General features: G+C 44.8%; 1 long non-coding RNA gene across 1 annotated transcript; it reads right to left on the bottom strand.

Annotated features, from left to right (window-relative positions):
* Positions 1-301: 301 nt before the first annotated feature.
* On the bottom strand, positions 302-6,714 carry LOC120621956 (uncharacterized). Its single transcript, XR_005658360.1, has 2 exons — positions 6,465-6,714; positions 302-3,011 (listed from the first exon to the last, which is right to left on the bottom strand). It is a non-coding gene; the product is annotated as an uncharacterized LOC120621956 (long non-coding RNA).
* Positions 6,715-13,340: the final 6,626 nt, after the last annotated feature.

The raw sequence follows: 13,340 nt of genomic DNA, 5'->3' as shown, positions 1-13,340 counted from the left end.
TTCTCTCGATCAAATGTTCCAAACTGAGAGGCTTGTGAAGGATTACCTGGCCAAATTCTTGGACACTGCTATGACAGTTGATTATTTAGTGCTCTCCTTTTTAGACTAGAATATCATTTTACCTTGGTTGCATATTTGAAAGTTGCTAAGAGAGCAGATCTTAAAACCTTCTCATCACGAGGAAAAAAACAAAACTATGTATAATGATGGATGTTGACTAGACTTACCATGGTGAGCATTTTACTGTCTATACAAATGTCGAATCCTTATGTCATACATCTGAAACAAATATAATGTAATGTCAGTTGGTTTAGTTTTTTATTTTGCTTTAAAATGACCTTGGTTTAGTTTATTATTTTGCTTTAAGTCTTCCTTATACCATTAAAAGTAATGAGACCTGCGCACACTTCTGAAATAGTTTTTTTTGAAGCAATTGAAATAGAGTCATTAGGCAGTGTAACGAGTGTTGGGCTTTCTCTTCTACAATAATATTCATCCCAGAGAACAAGGAAAAAGCTTCATTGCCTTTTGAAATTAGCCTCAGAAGTCACGCTCATCACTTTGGCACATTTTGTTGGTAACAGGCAAGGGAAGGGGACAGAGAACTGCCACTTGATGGGAGGATAACAGGGTCACGTTGCAGGAGAATAGTTGGGTGGAAGATATCGCTGCAGCCACCTTTGGAAAATATTATCTGCCATTCTATGGAGACAGAGGCTATGTCACCTTTGGGTTTCACCAACAATAGTGAAGGGACATGCACATCAATGAAACGCCACTAAAGCATGGTTGGGAATAGAGCTTATGGCCCATTACGGCTGGTTGGGTTTGAGTCAGTTCTCTCGGCCAGCCAACCAGCCAACCCAGGAACCAACCAGTCTAAAGCAACAAAAGCAGATACTGGGCTAAGAGCAGAGGCTACGACGGTTTATCAGAAGGTGCTGATCCTCACATTTCTCCCAGATCTGAAACTTGATTGTCCATAAAGGCAGCTGGGATAGATGTTGAAAATACAGGCTCTTATCTGCCTTCCCCCATCCTGATTCAGTTTTCCGTTCCAGTTGGAGCCCAGCAATCTGCACTGTAACAAGCCCTTTGGGTGTTTCGGGTATAACAGATCTGGGGAGGGCACTCTGAGACTCATTGCTCTAGCGGAACAAGCAGTTTGGTCCAGAGACTGAACCTGGATGCTTTTCACAAGTGCTTAGCTTTTGGTTTGTTAGGCTGCCCTCCTCTGAGTCTTACTATCTGTGGTAGGTTAGATTATTGTTGTGCTGATGGTTAATTTACGGCCTCTGAGTTTCAAGATCCTCCTTTTTGCCTGCTGGGTAGCAACAGATCTGGGCCCTTTAAACATTTTTTTCCTTTGCTGTTGGCACAATATTAAGACTTGTCATTGGAGGGCGCCAGAGAGACACTGCAGGAAGGCGCGGTTTTGCTTTCCGGTCCTGGTGTGCTTGCTGCAGCGTGAGCTTCTCCACTGCGCAGCTCCTGCAGCATGTGTGGCTTCTCCAGGGTCTGGCGTCTACAACGCACAGTGGCCAGCAGCACCTACTGGCCTGCAGCTTTCCCTGGCGATTCCCCACCTTGGGCAGCTTGTAGCAGAGAGCCTCTAGACAGAGACAGACACCTCCATGAATGGCTTTCCTCTGTAGCCAAGAGGGTGATTTCTTACAAGTTCCAGATTTCCAGCCAGTTCCACAGACACAGTGCCACAGCACGTCTATGCCATCCAGTGAGCCACCCTGCCCTGTCTGTCCAGTGGGCTCTGGATCTCAGCCCTGGGCAGGGAGGGGTCTCTACTTCGGACTCCTTGCCTCAGTCCCAAGTGTCATGACTGGTCCTTATACCTGTTACTCCTTTATTCTTTAGAGTCTTCTTTACTTGTTTTTAGCCAATCCTTTGTTACTCCAATCTCCTGTTACAGGTAATAATCCTTTATATTAAACTTCGCCGGTTCAAATGACTGTGTGGTTACCTCGTACAATTGTCCAACAAATATTTAGTCCCTTTCCCTTGATCTCCACGGTAAACAAATAACCTAATTCAAAATGGGCAAAAGACCTGAACGGACACCTCACCAAAGAAGATATACGAACGGCAAATTAGCATGCGAAAAGATGCTCCACATCACATGTCATCATGGAAATGAGGATTAAAACAATGAGATATCTCTACTTGCCTATGGCAATGGCCAAAAGCCAGAACACGAACAACATGAAATCGGTGAAGTGTCAGGCAGGAGGAATTCTCCCTGCTCGCCGGTGGGAACGCAGAATGGTGCGACCACTTTGGAAGAGAGTTTGGCAGTTTCTCACAAAGCTAAATACAGGCTTAGCAGTGGAGCTCCTTGGTGTTTACTCTGAGGAGCGGAAAACTTACATCCTCATGAAAACCTGTACATAAACGTTTATAGCAGTTTTATTCATAATTACGTAAACTCGATAGCAACCAAGATATCCTTCGACAGGAGACAGGATAAACATACCGTAATACAACCATCCCATGGAATATCACTCAGCAATGAAAAGAAACAAGCTATCAAGCCACAAAACGACATGGAAGAATCCTAAATGCAATATAAGCTTAATGCTTATATTGTCACATTGCCAGTCTGCATACTGCATGACTCCAGCCATATGACATTCGGAGAAGGCAAAGCTATGGAGACACGAAAAGACCCGTGGTCCCCGGGGCATGAGGGCGGGAAGTGGATAGGGCGGGAGGTGAATAGATAAAGCAAAGGGATCTTTAGGACGGTGAAACTACTCTGTAAAGTACTGTGACAGTACGCCTTCGTCAGAACTCACAGACGCGTATACCACGAAACCACAGAGAGCAGATCGTAATGTCATGTCCACTTCGGACTCAATAACATATCAGCATCGAGTCCTGAGCCGCAACAGAGATACCGGACGGGTGTGAGATGTCGACACGAGGAGAAACGATGTGCAGGAGGGGGTGGGAGCCAGGAACTTCGTACTCCGGGTCGTTTTTCTGTAAACCTAAAACTGCCGAAGAAAAGGTCTGTTTTTTTAAAAGTCACTGAAAGTAAAGTTAAAGTTCATCAAACGTTGATTTTAGGATTTTAACCTCCCCCTCCCTACCATTCTGCCTAGTGTATCTGGTTATTTCTTTTCATAGTTAACAGCGGCACAAGGTGAAAAGAACGCACACTTCACATTCTGTCCAGAGCACTTTGCCGTTCTTTGCAGAGGTATTTGCATTTCACTCGATCGTATTCCACTTAGCTATTTAAAATGTCGGTGTGAAGAGTGGCGTCAGTGTTTTCATTCTGTAAGTCATGGTTTTAAGTAGGGTATTGCACATAATCGTCATGAGGAGGTGAGCCGGTGAGAAAATTAAATTCTCCCTTTTGGATCTGTCCACTCCGTGTACTGGTAATAGCTATTTCTAGAAGAATGGTCTAGATACCACTGCCAAATGGTAGCCTCATAAACATATACGCCAAGCGAGCTGTTTTCCATGGGGCGACTCATCCAGCTGGCATCACTTTACACAGTGGACGGCGGAAGATGCAGACGTCAAGCAGATAAGAGAATGCACGCGGCTGATTGCTTGCTCCGAGTCCCAAATTAGAAACACGAGCTTGTCCACAGAAGCTCCAACTAACTGGACAAACGAATCCTCAGATGCTCCTGGTGACCACTTGTTTAAAAAAACCTAAGTCATTTTTCATTGTCTCGGACGGCTGTGGAAAGTCGCCCGTTAGAAAAACAGAGGATAAAAATCAAGTGAAATATTTCCTAAGGCAGGATAGAAAGAACAAGTATGAAAAAGGACAAGAAATTCCACTGCTGAAAGATAGATGGAGATTCCTGATCGAGAAGGCACATTTTTAAGAAAAGTGGGCGGTGCCGTTTTATTTTTAAAATGAGATGCCGTGAATGACACGCACTTTACAGCATGCTTGCGGCACACCAACCTCTCCCCTGGTTTCATTTGCTTTTTTCTACCCTTATTTGACCTTTATCCCAATTTCCTTGACTCTTTTAAAAAATTACCGCGCTGCATATTTTCATAAGATGTTGGACATACCATCTGATACAATGTGAACTGCAAGTCAGTCCAACTGCTGTATTTCAAAGCATTACTGATAACTTTCTAGATCTGCTGTGACAGATCCCAAATATCCCAAATCACATTCCTTAGTTGAATATAAAGATAAATATTCCAGATTTATGAAATCAAAATCTAAATAGTTGCCCCAGAATATGTATATATGTAAAATTCCATGTATTAAACGTCAGCCCTGGACAAAAACCAGGATATCTATAGCCCTCATGAGACTTACAGCATGAACTTCCACTACAGTTCCAGGGGTTCCCTGCCCAGCTGAAACAGCCTTATTAGTGAACTGCAAAACCACTCAGAAACCACCACAGCGCGTACTCAGATCACCTCTTTTTACCAGGTCTAATGACACTGTATGTATTCAAACCCGTACATACTGGTCAAAGGAAGAAAGAATTGATCAGTGGCAGAAAAAAAAACGGAACTAGGTAGTACTGTTGTCACAATTTGATAGTTAATATTTGCCACAGCTTCCGAAGAACTGTCCCAAAATGAAGACATTTTCTCGTGGCTACAGCATGAGCCTAAAAAATTCCAGATCGTCAAACCACATGGCCTGGCACGGGGGTCACCTTTGTTTCTAAAGGGTATCTGGGCCTGTGACTCATGCTGTCTCGGGGCCAAATCCTGGCTGCGTCGCTCTGGGCAGGCAGGTCACTTACCCTCTTAAGCCTCAACTTTCTCTTTTCCAAAATGAGGATTATGATACCTACCCGACAAGATAATGTGAAGATGCAACCATTTATATCTCTTACTCCAGTGAATGACACATGATAAAAGCTCAATAGGAGTTGTTATTATGAATAGATAATAACTATAATTAATAAAAATATAGTATGATTCATTAAAGCAGGTGGAAGTGTTGCTTGAAATCACTACGATTCACTGCCCAAACATGATATGACGTTTGCCCACCACCCAGCTTTCCTTCTATGCCCAATTAAATCTAGCAGCGCAACTGAGAATGATGATTCTTTAAAAGGATAGTAAATATGTTTTCAAAGTTAAATATAAAACGAGAGTCTGTCTACAGGCAACCACTCTGGCTCACTAGGACATTCTCTACTGAAGCTCTCATCAGAGGATCTGAAAAACTTTTGCAAAGTACTGAACACAATGTTCAGCACCGTCAGAGAGCTGATGAGTCCGGAGCAATAGATTTCTTGTTATAAATAGCAAGCCGGAGTCATGATCTTTTCTCTCATTCACCAGACTGTATGCGCAAGTAAGTAACCATATCGAAGATGGAAACAAATTTTAAAAGGCTTTTAACTGAGCGGCATTTCAACATTTCTTTTAAGTCTGATTTCTTGCACCACTAAAAAATTTTCTTTATCCTAATATTACCCTGAAGTCAATCAGAGGTCGCTTAAGAAGTAGCCAAATGTAAAAATATTTTGCAAAGTGGGAAATCCGTTCCATGAGTCAATTCTGAATGCTGTGAGTGTCAGATTGAGCCTGTCTCCCAGCGCCGGTTTCTCTCCACCCATATGGTTTGAGGTCGGCTCTTTGCCTTTATCCCCTGCTTGGCTTGGCCAGAATCCCGGTGCAAGTCCCATCATTTAAGAAGAGTATTCGAAGGTTTATTTATTGAAGTCCTCTTTGATTTTTTTTTTCATTAGCACTTTGTAATTTTCAAGATATAAGTCCTGTATGTGTTTTGTTAACTACATACCTAAGTATTTCATTTTCTTTGGAGTGAATTGTTAATGGTAGTATGGCTAAAGATTTTTTTAAAAGAGATCGAGTTCTTTATAACAATAAATAAAATGCACAGTTCTGATATGTGCAGTTCAGCAGAGTTTGGCAATTGTATAACCCAGAGAACACCTGGCATCAGTTTCCAACATCCCTCGTACCTCTTCCCAATCGACGACAGGCCCATGTCCTCACACTTACCCCACGATATTTTCTGATTTTTGTCCAGGGCTGAAGTTTCATACATGGAATTTTACATCATCTTAGGACAGATTATCCTACATAATGGGGACGATCTGTAACAACTTATATTGGAAGAATAAGATATCGCTGTCAATTAAAATATTTGTGGCCTTGTTAAAAAATGTTTACTACTAATAAAATATATTTTAAAAAAACACTTTCTCGTTAAAGTATAATTGGAGCAATAAAATTTTTTCTATTTTGAACTTTATGAGTTCAAAAGTTCATTATTCTGATAGAAAATTTTATTTTGAATGTTTCAACTACGTAAGTAAAGACAGGTGGATAGGAATAAAACTAGAAAGAAATACAGATGATTCTTTACATGTCTCTGCATTTTCCAAATTTTCTGCTACCACCACATATTGTTCTTATAATTACAATAAAGTAATATTTTTTATAATCATGTTAAACCCCCTTATATTTACTTTGATCGAAGTGTCAGAGATGTGTTCTCGTGGAAGAGGCCCCACGGTTGTCACTTGCCTCCTGTTTCTTCTCGCGCGAATGCTACCTGGCCCCTTTGTGCTCCTCATTTATGCTGTGACACGATCCTGGGAAAGTATAAAATAGATCATTCTAGACAAGAGAAATTATTAACCACATTGGTTTTACTCACAAGAACAGGCAAAGTTATGTTTCTCAAAGTTTTAATTTACATCCTTTCTATGTTATAATACACAGTGATCCTATAGTTTCCCCCCTTTTTTGAGGAAAAATAAGTAGAGATTAAAAAAATAAAAACGATGTTAGTTTAGCGACATGGTCATGACACATGTGTTGTGACAGGCTTACCTGGCTGGGAATATTCGTAGCTCTGAATCAGTGATGCTGTCAATCGATCATGCTTCAGTTAAATGAGTTAGTTTTTGAGTTTGTATTTCACGTTCATTCCGTATTTGTCAACACTATTAATTGCTAAAATACTTTATTGATGACTATGCTGCTAGATAAATCAACTTAACTACTTTAGTAGCTAACTTCTGATTAGAGTCACTGTAATTAACCTTTGACAATGAAACACTTCTTGATTAAATATTTTAAATAATGAATTATAATTGGTAAAGTTTAGTTACAATGTATTAACCATTTTTGGGGTGAGGCTACTATAATAAGAGTTTATAGCAGCATTGTTTAATAGAAATTTTTGTGTGACAGAAATGTTCTCCATGCGGTCCAGTGTGGGAGCTACCAGCCACATGTGTCTACTGAGTACTTGAAATATAGCTACTGTGACTCAGGAATTAAATTTTACATTTTACTTGATTTTAAACTAATTACAATGTAGACCTAAATAGCCGCATGTGGCTAGTGGCTACTTACTGCACTGGATGGTGAAGGTTTATAGAGTAAAGTTTAAAGCCAAAATAAAAGTCTATTCCTACTGCATATAAAGTTTTATCCTGTATGAATTGGAAATTCATGTTGCTTTAACTCCTACAGAGTCAGTAATTTATTAGTAGTCTAAAATGGCTTGAGTGTGATAACTAAGATGAGTGTTCATGCGTTTTGCTGTCAGACGTTCATTTCCTTGTAATTTCAGATGCTCCTTGACTTTCGATGGAGTTATGTCCTGATAAATCCATCATCAGTTGAAAATATATTAGGTCAAAACCGCACTTAACACACCAAACCTACCGAGCATCATAGCTCAGCCTGGCCAGCCTCTGCCGAACGCGTTTGCACCCCTGCCTTCACAAAGTCCAGCGCTCCTGAGCAGAACCACCCTGAGTCCGGGACCATCGGCATTTTAAAAGCTGGGAGCATGACTTCTCCCTAATAACTGAGGAAGGGACATTTTCCTTTTGAGAAGCCCAAAGTCGCACCGCCCATTCATTCTTCGGGGGAGTCTCCTTTGGCCATTTCCATCATGAAACTTGACCTCTCCATCCCACGCTTAGTCTCTTCCATTCCAGGTATGGAAACAGCTTTTTCGGGGGGCCACTTAGTGTCATTATCTGGATGACAATGTTTGAAGCCCCGGGCTGTAGACTGGCAGCTGGAAGGGCACCGGTCCGCCCCCCCGCCCCCCGCACCCGTGGCTCCCCATTTAGAGGGAGAACATCGTGGCTCAGCTCACCTTGACTCGGTGGCGGGGAGCGGGGAAGCGGGTAGGTAGACATGCTTTGATGGTCTTGTTCCTCAGAAGGAGCACAGTTTCCATGGAGATTTCCGAAGGCAGTCAGCTGAAGACTTTGCGTGTGACAAGGTCCACCAAGTCTTCCCAGGTCTAGTAGATGGGGACGACCTGAGAATGGCTGGCCAGCAGGGCCGTGTGAGCACACGGGGACCGAAAGAAACCTGGGTGTGTTCAGAAGCCTCAACGCAGTGGAGAACCCGCCTCCCCCTAGCAGGGCTACAAGTAAAGACATGCTCTTGGGGACAGAACAGTTAAAGGAAAGAGTACAAATAAACTGCAAAACCGGCTCTGACCTATCCACCTCGCAGGCCTAATGTTACTTAGAAAATGGGCTTAACAGAGCTGATGCACAGATAAAAACAGCCCTTAGGCTCTTTGACACTTGGGGGGCAACAGTACTATGACTACATCAGGAAGTTAACAACTGTGTTACAATTTCTCACTTTCTTAAGGGAACAGAAAACCTGTGTATCACCCGCCACTTCCCTTGGAACTCCCCTGGCTGGCAGGCGTTTCTATCTCAACAGCAGTCTGTTCATGGAAGGCCTGGCGGCTATGGAGAGCTTGATCTGTCACCTCGGTGGGCACGCAGACAGTCAGCGTCCTTGAAAAGCAGCACTGTGCCTCCCACCGCGTAAGAAGACCCTATGCTGGATTGATAAAAGGTTCAAAGTCACAGCCTCCACTCAAACAAGTCAGATCAGCCTCGTTTCTATGTGATTTTTTCAACTTGTCAAATACTTACACAGTACTTAGTATGTGCTAGGCCTTGTACATTAAAAATACTTTTAAAATAAGTACTTAAAACATTAACTTATTTAATCCTTATGTGTCCGATTACATTTTTGGACACGTAATAGCTGCATCTTTTTATGTTACCAATCCAGTCCCTATGGGATGCTAGAGCCAGACGGTGACCCCAAACTAAAATGAGCCCACGTGTGCTCCTAAGCAATGCCAAAGTATGCTGTGACATTTAATCAAAGTTTCAAAAAGCAAACGTCCTAGTCGATAACTTCGATATAATCTGTACGTTTTCTAAAATGGCTGAAGCAGAAAATGAACATCATCTTGTTTCCTTGCTGCTAGTCACTTCTCTCTTCGAGATCCCTCCATATCAGGAGGGAGAAAACTGAATTTACTCAATGCTTATTTTAAGTCAGATACCAAATTCTAATATCTGCCCCTGCCTCCCCCCCACCCCCACCACCCCACCCCCACTGAACACTTTAATGGGTGATCAACCTGGTTCAGAGAGGTTTAAGTAAGGGACTGTCAGGCTTTTGCTAATAAGTGGAAGATCGGGATTCAAGCCCCACTAGCCCACCTCTTTGAGGGCGGGGCCTTACTGCTTGTGTTTGCATATCCAGAACTTATAAACGTGCATCATGTACTCATTAAATAAATGAAGGAATGAGTGAACAGACTCCAATCTTCCCGATTCTACGTCTTTCGCTAGATCTCCCTGCATCCGTCTTCATAAAGTACAGATCAGATCATCCCACGGACAGATAAATAATAACCACCACCTTTTATCCTGGAGGGATCGGAGAAGCCCGGATGCCCTGTCACAATGTTTTTCAAACCGCAGCTTGTGACTCACGAGGTCTTTGCATTTTTTTAAATAAGAAAATGAGATGGAATAAACGGGAGCGTGTACACAAGGCAGGGAGGTCAGCACTGCTCTGCGAAGGCCCCGTGTATGCACCGGCCGATCGGAATGTGACTCCCTCGCCGCAGTCCGCAGTCGGAGCTTCGCGAGCCACCGCTCCCACATTCTGCGTCCCTCGCGTGCACTCGACTTCTTTTCGCCTCGGCACACGTTCCCTCGTCTGGAATGCTCTTCCCCTTTCTCTGCCTGGAGACGTCTAGCTGTCTGTCAATTCCTAGCCTCCACGCATTAGTCACCCCACCCTCACACCTTCCTCTGTGGGCACTTGGTCCTATTGCATGATCCTTATTTGTTTGCTGGTCCGTCCTGATGCTACAGTCAAAGGCGGGGAATGTGCCAAATGTGTATTTGGGTTTCAAATGCCTATAACACAGCTGGGCCTGCAGACAGGACTGAAATGTTCACTCTTTTACAGACTCCTGCCTGCACTGATCTTTACCGAACGTAAATCTATGGCTTGATAGGTCTCGTCATTTCCAATCATTGTCATATTCAGCTTTTAAAAAGCGACATAATTCTTATACGACCAAAGCTTAAAAATAACAAAAAGTTTGAAGACAACTGACATCCACTGAGTGTGATTCTTAGGTTTGTTTTGAATGAGGTGAAGACCACATAACACGTTTGTGATGTCACATGCTCGCTTTTCCTCTCTCTCAACACCCCAATCAAGAATGCCACCAGGAGATTTCAGAAAAGCCACACACTTTTCAGTGTAAAGAAACCATAATGCACCCCAAAGAGGCTTCTTAATCCCCAGAGGAATAAAGGACAAAAAGACTAGTAAAACTGATACTTTCACATTCAAATGCAATTTCTCTCTTTAGAAATAAATCGATGCTGGGTCAGGAGAGACACTTAAAGGAAACAAGCCCCGCACACTGGTTGAACCTGCAGATAATCCTCCCCCAAGTTCTGCTTACATTCTTTATTTTTCCATCACGACAGCTGCCTTTAGAACAAATTCTAGAAGAAACGTGCGGAGTAATTCAGTTACCAATCTGATGCAAAGTGGATGGTTTTCTTTCTGCCTACACAGCACTATGCTTCACTGCTGAAGCACTACAGAAACGCTGGCCAGCGCGTGCCAGCCCTGAGCATGTCGCCGCTTGGTTTACGGGCGCGGAGGTTCCGTGCTGGGACACGCTCGGCTTCGAGACCAGGGGGTTGCATTCCTGGCCCCGAATTTCAGAGCAGTGTAAACAGTCGCAGTCGCCATGCTCGTAGACACCACTCCCGGGTTTTGAAATGACTGTAAGGTTTCGCGTCCTCTCCCTAGTTTCGGGCTGTACGTAGAGAACTAAGTACGTCGTGCTTTCCCCTCAGCAAAGAGAATGTAAGGTAACCTTGGGGACGAAGGGGATGTTAACCACTGCAGGAAGCCCTTGTCCTGGTTACAATGAAGGAGCATGGAGACGAGGGAGGCGAGTATTGCCAGTGAGGCTGGCTTGTGTTTATGTGGCTCAGACCATGTTGCAAAACACCATCAGAATGCACGTCCCTAAGAAACAGCCCCCTCTCCTCGTCATCGGCTTGGACTTAGGGTCACCTCGGACTCCGGAATCAATTTAGGATCGTGGACTATGAGAACTACAGAGAAATTTCACAATTAATCCACCGATGAGATGATTCGTCTAACGCCACAGTGAGCTGGGACAGCTCCACGGGGCCACTGTGCACAGGAGGGCGTGCTGCGTGCAGCATCCCTCTCCATCCAAGCCTGCCCTCCGCTCTCTGTTCTGTCACACTGGGGCTGGGCTCTGCAAGCTGCACTGCACACAGCCCCCAGCGTCTCCGGCTGGCTGGGTGGGTTCTGATAAGGAGGCGATGGCAGGAGAAGGCAGGAGGAGGCCAGAGGGACTTTTTTCCTAGCTCCTGTCAGTGTCCCCACAGCAAGAGGACAGCGATGGCTCGGTTCCAGATTCTTTGGTAGTCCCAGTGCCAGCCATGCTGTGTCCTCGGAAGCGCCAGCATCAGTGGCTGTAACCCCCGTTGTAGTATGCATACCAGGGTGTCATGCCATCAGCGGTGTGGGCACCAGCCACACAGCAGGTGTCTCTTCCCCCATCACAGGTCCAGGCACTGGTGTGGCATCTGCTTCAGGCACGTGGGGACCTCTCCGTGGAGCTCCCGGGCTGTGGTAATCCTGCTTTACCTGAGGAAAGGTGGCTGTCTCCTGAATGACCAGTATCTGGTACCTCAAGTTCCTCTTGTTACTTCCGCCTTCTTGTGTCAACTTACCTGTCGTTATACCCGCCACGGCTTTCTTACTGGACCCTGGCAGATACAGTACTTGGTATCAAGAGTGATCTGTCTACCACCCTGGGTGCACGTCTTACTAGAACGTTTAATGTCTTTGCTGCTTCCTGATCACCAGGTCCAACATCACGGACGAATGTCATGTTCTCAGGGGCATCGAGACACTCGAGGTCTCTGTGGACTAGATCACGGCGAGAACCGAAAACGTGACTTAGCTAGGGTATCCGCCGGTTACTTAACAGCTGTAATTTCTCTCTTCTCAAGTTGTTCCATTTAAACTTTAATATGTAAACATTTGTACCAATTCACTTTATCAATAATGGGTTCTGAACCTTTTGAAAATGCTATTCTCAGCATCTGCTTAAGAGTGAAGAAATCTGAGTAACTGTTAATTCTCCACTAGGTGGCAATCATTATAAATGTGTGTCAGGTCCCATCGCACTGGCAGCCAACAGCTGGATCCAGGAGCCTGGACAAGAGGCCTTGTAACTACCTCAAGTTCACAGCCTCCCTCCTGACAGGTGTGCTCTCAGCACAAAGGTGTTCTTCACCAGGAGAGGGACAATCAGGCAGATGTGCTGCAATTTCTAACAAAATGCAAAATTGGTACACTTTTTCCCTAGTGTAAATTCATTTTGTGGGTTTGTGATTTTGAAAAGTTGTGGTTCTTGTTTTTAAATTCTTGGGCCTCAGGTTGAATGAAATCAGGGTCACTCTTATCAAGCAAAAACTTGAATGCTACAGAAACGCGGGAAACATAAGCCCGTGTTAACAGTGGCCCCTGCCAGGCGGGAACCCCAACAGCAGTCTGGGGACAGACGAAGGCTCTCTCAGCTGCAGCGGCGCCAGGTGCAGGGCGGGGCCAGGTGCAGGGCGGGGCTGCGGCTCTGGAATCAGAGGAGAGGAAGGCAGCTCCGGGTAGGAGGTTGAGCGCCAGGCATGGGGATGGGGATGGGGAAGTGCAGTGTGTTTCAGGCACAGGGACCAGACCAACCTGGTTTGGCCCGGGGCTCGCAAGGCGAGTAACCAGGGCGGACAGCGAGGCGGGGGCAGCCCTGTCCGGTGTCCTGTAGCAGGAGCTGGGCCTCCGGCCTGGGGCTCAGTGACCTGACGGAAGCAGCAGTGCACGCGCAGAGACAGACGTGCTGCTCAGGACGCAGGGGACGGAGGGCTGCGGAGCTAGCTCCGGGGCCAGCGAGCAGTAGTGAAAAGATGACACCAGACACCAGAGGA

This window comes from Pteropus medius, unplaced genomic scaffold (genome assembly GCF_902729225.1).
Source record: "Pteropus medius unplaced genomic scaffold, Ma_sr-lr_union100, whole genome shotgun sequence".
Taxonomy (NCBI): Eukaryota; Metazoa; Chordata; class Mammalia; order Chiroptera; family Pteropodidae; genus Pteropus; species Pteropus medius.
The sequence above is the reverse complement of the archived record's forward strand: the minus strand, read 5'-3'. Positions and strand labels throughout refer to the sequence as shown.